The 9371-nt window shown below is 29.7% G+C and overlaps 1 pseudogene; it reads right to left on the bottom strand.

Annotated features, from left to right (window-relative positions):
* Positions 1–7480: 7480 nt before the first annotated feature.
* On the bottom strand, positions 7481–8512 carry LOC149567393 (ABC transporter F family member 4 pseudogene; annotated as a pseudogene).
* Positions 8513–9371: the final 859 nt, after the last annotated feature.

Below are 9371 nucleotides of genomic sequence, written 5' to 3'. Positions count from 1 at the left end.
CACATTTTGACATGGATCATTAATCCCTATGTAATTATGTGCTTAACCAATCAGAAAAAATAGAAAGTTTAAGTAGAAAAAGGGAGAAATATGGATTGTTGATTTTGATCTAGAACCTTCTCCAATTGGTTATAAAAGAAGGATCCAAACCCTACTTTTTTAATGGTGTATGTGTGTGTGTGTGTGTGTGTATTTGGATGCTTGAAGAAAAGTTTTGAAACAGAATCAGATAGAGTGACTGAGGAAACCAGAGTTATATTAGATTAGAGAAAGGATCAAACATTGGAAAGAGGAGATCCATTATCAAGCATTAGAGTGCTAACCGAAGGATCAGGCTTTGATACCAATTGTTGGAAGTCTATTGGCAAAGCAAGATCCTAATTCACCCTTCCCCCCCACTCTGAGTATCTTGTTATAGACTTCCAACACAACTCTTTCAAATGCCCATTGGATACAAATACTTATCAACTTTGTCATCATCATACTTTTTTCAAATCCTCTTCATCAATCGAATGATATGGCACTTTAATAAATTAGCATAATCTCTAGCCAACTAAGACACATCAATGACAATATAAAAATTGATATGAATCTTCCACATACATTATTAGTTGGGGTTAAAAGAGCTAACTTCCTTTGTATCGATTAGGGTACATGTCCTTTATATTGATAATAATGAAATCTTTTGATAATGCTACTTATCCCTATTTGCCTCTTTTTTTCCTTTTTATCAATAAGTCCCTTTGTCTATAGAGTATTACATGTTTACCTATTGTTTTTACCTTTTCACCTATTTGAAAAACTTATTCTTCATGTATTATTATTTGCCAACAATGACAAGCATAACCTAAAAATCATCATCAAATGACATTGATGCTTTTCAAATCAACATAGAACTTAAAGTAAAATTCCTCATGTACAATGGAATGAAATGAAATGTAATTATTAGTTTTGAAATAAATATACAATCCAATCAAATAAAGTCATTTATTAAAAATTCATTTGACTATCAAATTTAAGCATGTAATATAAAACATACATAAGTAGATATGAAAATGAAATGTAGATCTAGATATAGATTCATAAATGTAGTAATGTGATGTAAATCCATGAAAAATAGATCTAGATATGTAAACACATTAGACGAGGATCTAGCACAAAATTAAAATGGAAATTTTATGAGTTAGGTTGAGAAAAATCTATGATAGGTGAACCTAGATTTACAAATGCAAATATTGTAGCAATATGATGTAAATGCATCCAAAATAGATCTAGAAATATAAATGTATAAGAAAATGATCTAATGCCAAAACTAAAATAGAAATCTTACGAACCAGGTTCACCAAAATATAAAATAGGTGAACTTGGATATCCAAGTGAAAATATTATATACATATGATTTAAATATATTAAAATTTTATCTAGACATCTAAATTCATAAGAAGAGGATCTAACACCAAAATGATAATGGAAATGTTAGTAGTCAAGTTTACCAAAAATTATAATAGATGAACCTAGACATCCAAATTCAAAGCTTGTAACAATATGATGTAAATGCATAGAAAATAAATCTAGATATCTAAAAGCATAAGAAGAGGGATCTAATACCAAAATCATAATGGAAATGGTACAAGTCAATCTCACAAAAATGTATAATATAAAGTGGTGAGTAATTTTAGGGTGTAGATTGCTGACTAAGGTAAATGATGACATTGGATATCCAAGTTCAACATCAAATAAAATTGATTAGCATAACCAAAAAATAATGAAGGGATTCCAATAGAAGATCTAGGTTTTAAGAGAATTTGAGATTCTCTTTATGGTTAATGTAAGTAAATAGATGATGAAACCAATATTGTGACAATGTAAAGGAGTAAATGCAAATGACATGATATCAGATTTGATCTCTAAAAGTAATTGAAAAGGGGAAAATATGTGGATTAAAATCATCTTTACATAAGAAGAATAAGATTTACCTTTCGATCTAAATTTGTCTCTAGTGGGAATGTCAGAATCAAGTGTAACCTTGGAGCTACGGACCTGGTGCAAAAGCAGCTAATCACCAAGATAGAAAAGGTCAAAAAGGAAACATTTTATTTTATTTCAATGTATTAAGTTCACTTGGATATGTTGCAAGTCATCAATTCATTATAACAAGTCATACAATGCAAGTTGTAAGAAGATGCACAAGTTGTCAAATTTTGCTAGTTTAAGGTCCTAGTTGGTTGTATGATTGAACAATGTAAAAATGACTGTGAGAAGGTACACAATTTTAAAAGGTTGTCAAATTTCCATTTAGTTATTTTTTTAATGGTTCATAATGATTTTTGAGTCATCAAGTGTCAAAACATGTAGTATTGTCAAAAAATTGCAATAGTGCAACTTTGTAACTTTGCAAAAGATCTAAATCTTGTATAAAAGGTCAAATTGGTCTAAAAGTTAGTTAGTTGGTTCCAAACTATTAAGAACACTATAAAATCATGTGTTATGGATAATTCTAGGTCATGTGACAAGTTAGAGGATAGTTTGCACATTTATTCATTAAATCCTATAACTATCATAGGGTTCTTGTCGGATAAAAGTCACATTCAAAGTTTGGATTGTCATATTGGGGGTAAAAAGACTATTTAAATGTCCCTAGAAGTCATACATTGCTCATTTGTTTCAAGGAAAATAATTCATGTAGTAATTTTAGAAAGCTTAGTTAATAAAGTAACCATTTTGTTCAAAGTTTATTATTTTCTTCTTGTGACAATCTCGTACAAACACTAGTACAAAAATAATAATATATGACTAAATAAACTACTTAAAACTATAGATATGTGACTAATTTCGATCACATGACCAATGATAGTTTATTGTTGGACATTTATCTCTCAACCAAATTGATGACTACACTATTCTAATCATTGATTTGATCGTTTATTGTTATTACCTAGTAGTTTATTTGGTAATTTTGGTAGTATATTTGGTATTTTATTTGGTAGTGTGTTTGGTTGTTTATTTGGTAGTATGTTTGGTAGTATATTTGATAGCTTATTTGATGGTTTATTTGGAAATATATGTGGTATTTTATTTGTTAATTTATTTGGTAGTTTGTTTAATCATATTAGGGCACAATAGAACAAAACCACCACCCCCCTACTTGTAAAGAAGGTGCTCTTCCATTGAACTAGTGTCCTTTAAAGAATAGTGATGTTATTAAATGAATAATATAAAGATCAAGATAAAGTTTTCATTGACAAATTCATTAAATATGACTTATTCCCCTTATTATAATAAAGTTGTGGAATAAAAATAGAAATACCTTTATTTGAGCAAACAAGGGAGAAAACTAAGAATAATTTTTTTGGATGAGAATTTATTATTGTTCCAAGTTCTTAATTTTTATTTTGTTGAGAGAAATTGGTTTATGTGTACCTTTATCCAATCTATCACGTGAATGTACTTACCTCTACTAGAGAAAAAATATGTTTATGGCTATATAACAATAAGTACCTTAAGCAACTTTATAAATGTAGTGCTGAATTAAACTCCTATACATATTGCATCATTATTTTAGGATAACATGCATACCTAATCAATATAATTTTGGAGACTCTAAACAAAAAAATGAATGTCGTCTCTTAGCATAGGAGGGCGAGCACATTGCACGAGAATGTTCATATATCTTCTTCTCTCAAAAGTCTCTACATCATTATTGTCATCATAATTATTATCAATATTTATTCTCATTCCCTTAGTAATGAATCTTGTATAAGGAGAAAAAGTAGTTCAAAGTGAACATAAATTACTCAACAAATACTTGTAGTATATATTTCCTAAATATAAACCACAAATTAATGGAAACTTCAAGAAATTTTGTTAATGTACGGACAATCTCTCCTACGAAGGAAATAGACAACATAACATTTTCTTAACTTGAAAGGAACATCATAATCTACCATTGCCAAAAAAATTAATAGGTTAGACAAGAAACTGATTAAGATTTTTGTGGTTGAATCCTTTTGTCAATTATGTGAGGCCATTTCAGAAAGCTTAAAAAGGATTTTGTAGTAGAAAGGAGTACAAAGTTAATAATTTAATTTCTTCATAAATTAGAATCTATTACAAAAAAAGAGAGTATAACAGAGTTGTTTATATTAGCATGCTACACCATATTTCATGCCCTTGAATTAAGCTTAACTACTATAATGGGACAATATTATCATGGTCACTTTATTTGGCACTACAACCTTCTTCTTATGTTAGAATGAATGTAATCATTAGTGAGACTATTTGGTTGTCTTAGAAACTATCTTAATTATTGTTTGTAGATTAATTTGTTCACATGGCCATTACATTCAATTTATAAAATTAAGCTTTGTGGTACCTTTTGAGTTATTTATTATGTATTGTATTAAATCTTTGAGGCAAAGAATAATTTTGCAAGGGTACAACTAGTATTTCAATAAGACATGAAAAACATGTGATCTTATAATAGGATATAACTAGTGATTTTTTGACTTTGGATTGAAGTCAATATAGAACTCCAACATATATTTGTTTGGCCATTCCAAAACTAGTAAAATTAACACATTGTGTTGCATTTGATTGGTGCCATATTTTCTGTGTAATATATTTTAGCATTTAAAATCAACTTACATTTTCTTTATCCTTTGTAAACTCTTAAACACATCTTTTTTTTTTCAACTTCTACCCCTTTTCTAGTGATAATGCTTACAAAAAGTTTTTTATTATACAACTTGATGGAAATCATAGAGTGGAGATGAAAAATATATGGTGCTAGAGAACCTTAGAAAACACCACAATGCTAGAAGCACAACAAATTCAACAAGCCCAACAAATTTTGCTAAATTTCAAGGAGACCTGCAAAGTCATATTTAATCATAATTTATGATTAAATATAAACCATGTAATGGACAAAAAATAAAATATGTAATTGGGAAATATTAATAATGAGAATACATTCCCAAGATAATGGACAAACAAGATAGTTAGTTTTTTAAGTTTTAGTAGTCTTAACAACTACCAAGAATCATTTTTATATTCTTGGTTAAAATATTTTGGTGTGATAGGTTTTCATGGGTGGTGTGAAAAGCCAATCCTAGCTTAAGTAGAAAATAGAGTTTTCTCTATATATAACATAATATGCAAAGTGAGAAGAATGGAAATAATATAAAAAGATTTCTGCGATTTATTTCCAAATGCTGAAATATACCTTCATTTCTCTATGAATTTCAACCTATTTGAGTTTTTAATTTACCGATTTTTGGGGCACAAATTAGTATTGCAAAATTCAGTTTTATGAATGAGATGTGTTCCTTGATATAGTTCAGATTTTGTAGGCAATAAGTTTAGTCACATAGGCAGTACAAAATCATAAGTTTGATTTTAAATTGGAATGCATTCTAATGAATCTATGTGGATGAAAATTGGTTCATGTGTTTGTGGTATCAAGTGTCCATTAGTTGAATAATATCATCAGGTTGCATGTAGTCTTACTTTTGTTGTTTCTTCTTGGGAAAGAGAGACTATTGTTCTTGGCTGCAAATTCTACTTTTGTTAAGTATTTATAGTAGCAAGAAACATGCTATATATTCTAATTGAGTTTAGACATTTCTTGATCTTTTCAGTCATTGGTTTGATGGAGAAAAGAATTAGTTTAAAATAAATTTGAAAGGTCTTTTGTATGAGGTTGCATGCTATCAAATTACTGTAGACTTTTGTTGGACTTAGAAAGTTTTATTTGGTTGGACAAAACAAAGAAAAATTAGTATGAAACAATGGTTATAGGCTGTTGTAATCCCTGCCTTAGGTAGGGCCATAGAAAAATGCATTGTTTAGTTGAATCTTGCATAGGAGACATGATTGAAATTATAAAAATAGTGTCAATAAAGGAGTATAAAAATGGGAAAAGGGCAGTAGTAGAGTGTTAATTAAAAGTATAAATCATCTAGGCCGAGGAAGGTTTTAATGACAATAAATATAGAGAAGTACTAAGAAATAAAAAAATTATTAAAAAATTGTCATAGAATCCTATAGAGTATCCTCTAAGAAATCATTGCCATTTTTCCAACAAAAAAAAAGACGAATAGGAGAAAGTTGTAAGGAGGTTTATTAGAGAAAAGTGTGGCAAGAATAAATCTAAAAGGGAGATAAATAATGTTAACAAAGTTTCAAAATTACTAAACGTCTTCAATCTTTGAAACTCTTTGACAACACACCCAAAGGCCTATCATAGTTCCTTGTCCCTTTCATAAGCATGGATCAACTTCTATCACTAAGGCTTGGGGATCACAATTGTGAAAACTCTTTGACAACTTCTTATAAGTAGCAGTAGTTTCTATGAACAAAAGCCTTGGTAGATCTTAGATTCTCTATCATGATACCATTCTAATGTTTAGTAGATGGTATGGATTTTGTGCACTCTAGGTTTTGACATAGTTGTCTAATTTAATCATTAATCAAACCTAAAATTCAAAGTGCTATAACCCAAGATAATTTAATTTGAGATTAAATTTTACACTTATTGGAAAAGCAACCTTTTTTTTTTCTTTTGGAAAATTTGGAATGAAAAATATGGATGCCACAAGGTTATAGATAACCCATAAACTTGGTAATCCAAAATTGAACAATTTGATTCCAATTGTAGATTGCCTTTCACAACAAAAGTAACATTCAAAAGCCATTATTTGCAGCATAAAATATGTATGTTTTTTTCCCAAAGAACTAAAATTTTATGGTTGAATTATGCCCAAAATAAATTTTATATTATGCAATGAAATTTCAGAACTATTGTGGAGTAACCTCTGAAATCCTTATCCAACAAAGAGTCAAGAATCTAACAAGCACAATAAAGATAGCTTCAAGAAAACTTAACACAAAATATAGTAACTATAAATAACAATGGCATGAACAAATCAAAGTTGGAGTGGATACATGTATAAAATAGAAAGAAAACAAAACCAAATAATATTTTTGTTGATGAGTTTTAATTTTTGGATTTGATTGTGTATAGATTTTTACTATCAACGTTTCAAATCATATTACATGATCCATCATCAGGATGCATCATCATTTTTTGTTCTTCATGTTCTCTTGCATCTTGATGATGGATCATGTAGTATGATCCAAAACATTGATGGTAAAAAACTATACACAATCAAATCCAAAAATTAAAACTCATTTTCATGGATTGTGGAAATCTTATAGATCTGAATATTTTTGTCGTTTTTGTTTTCTCTCTATTCTATACAATGGTATTACATAATCATACTTATAGTCATCAACCAGAAGGATAGATTAAATTCAAAGATGCAACTTAAAGCACCACCAAAGAAACATAGAAGAAAAGGCATGATATTTAAAACAAAAATTGTGATAACATAATAAAACACTTAATATGTCTTGTAACATGCATTGTGTATCACTCATCAACCTCTACTTTGATCTATTATTGAAGCTCTTAATTGTATCTTCAAAAGTTATAGGAAATATCCTTACTACTCCAATTTCTCCAACATAGATTCTTTTCTTCATCTTCACTAACTCTGTATATAAGCATAGAATCATGTATGACCAACACAAGTCCACTAGTAAACTCTTCCAGTGTATCTCCCAATATTTTAATACTCTTCTTGTCTAAGTGATTTGTGGGTTCATCTAGTAGAAATATATGGGGCTTTGAAATTGAATTCAAGGGAAAACAACATGTTCATTCTAACCTCTTGGAAGCTTCACAATTAGTGTGACATGATTATGGCTGGGAAGGCCAAATTTTCATGTTGGATAAACCCCTCTTATTTTGGATGCAACCTAAGAAGATATTGAACATGAGTTTCTTCCATAACATATTAAATAGGTCAACAAAATATTAAGAATACCTACCAATCCTCTACTTCTCACTCATCCTTGCCTCTCCTTCTGAAGGTTGTAAGTCCAAAGCAAGGATATTAAGTAAAGTAGACTTTCTTACTCCATAGGGCCCTATAATTGTCACATGTGTTCCCATGTCAGTACCCACATCAACATTATTAAGTCAAAGAAGAGGTTCTCGAAAGTGAAACATCACACTATAATCTCTCCATCATTTTGGGGCCTCTATAGGTTTTATATCATCATTTGTAGTATTTCCCTTACCCTTTCTCTTTGTCACCTCCTTGTTTGCAATAAATTTTGTATGATACTTGACTTTCTTTTGTTGAGTCCCACCTCCACTTCACTTTGCAACTTTTATTTATTTCTCGTATATTTAGAAAAAAATTGGTTCCCTTTCATTTTTTCTCATATCCAACATCAAAATTGCCTCTGTAAAAATGAATTTTTCATCATGCAGATAAATTATATTAGTACAATCACAATCATGAGACACAACAACAAGTGTCTTCTTCCACCTACCCAAATATTCTTCTAACTAGTGAACATCTCTAAAATCCAAATGATTGGTATGTTCATCGAGTAAAAGAGGGGTGGGCTAAACAAACAAATCTCTTTCCAAAGAGATTCTCATATGCAAACCTTCATTATATTGGATTCGGTCACTTACAATATTTCATACAACTCTACCATTTTTTCAGCAATGTATCTTCCAAAGACAAGTTTTGCAACATCTAAACATGTAGTTACAAATCCAACACTTCCTTGTTTGCAAAAAAAAATAGCCTCCAAGGTAGATCTATCTTCACCAATAACCTCTTTCTCAATTAGTAGTACATCAATGTATTTTGGCATAGGGATCTTCCTCCACGATAAGAGCTTTAATAGACTAGATTTCTCTTTTCCATTTGGACCAACAATCCTGTAGTGCTTTTGATGAGAAATATTAATAGAGGTATTCATTAGAAGCTCCTTACCATATACTGAGAAGCTATCAATGGTGAATCCTTAACATTGGCAACTAAGTTCAAAGTAAAAATGATAACTAATCAAACAAAAATACTACATACAAAGTGGAAGGTTTTTTAAATTAGGGTCATAGAATTTATAAACTAAAATGAATTTTAGAAATATATCGCACCTAAAACTATTAAATTAATATAAGCTTCAAATTGTGTATTGCAAATTATATATATTTTTGATTGCTAGCTAGCATTTGAACTATTACAACCCTTTCTAATTACTATTTTTATTTATTTAGCAAATAACTAATGTTGAGCATTGTGGAGTTCATCAAGTTTAAGGTCAGCTAGCTTTCTCTAGAAATCCTCTTCTATTGTTCTCTACCACTAAATTATTTTCACCTCCCTTGCTACAAATTGTTGGAGAAAATCCTCCACCATCTACAGTTGTTTCTATACCACCTTGATCCATCTCATCTGCCATTTTTTCAAAACAATATTTCCCTCCCTCTCTTTTTGAAGATGATGGGT

This window comes from Cupressus sempervirens, chromosome 3 (assembly GCF_028749045.1).
Source record: "Cupressus sempervirens isolate cs-2001-9-10 chromosome 3, ASM2874904v1, whole genome shotgun sequence".
Classification (NCBI taxonomy): domain Eukaryota; kingdom Viridiplantae; phylum Streptophyta; class Pinopsida; order Cupressales; family Cupressaceae; genus Cupressus; species Cupressus sempervirens.
The sequence above is the reverse complement of the archived record's forward strand: the minus strand, read 5'-3'. Positions and strand labels throughout refer to the sequence as shown.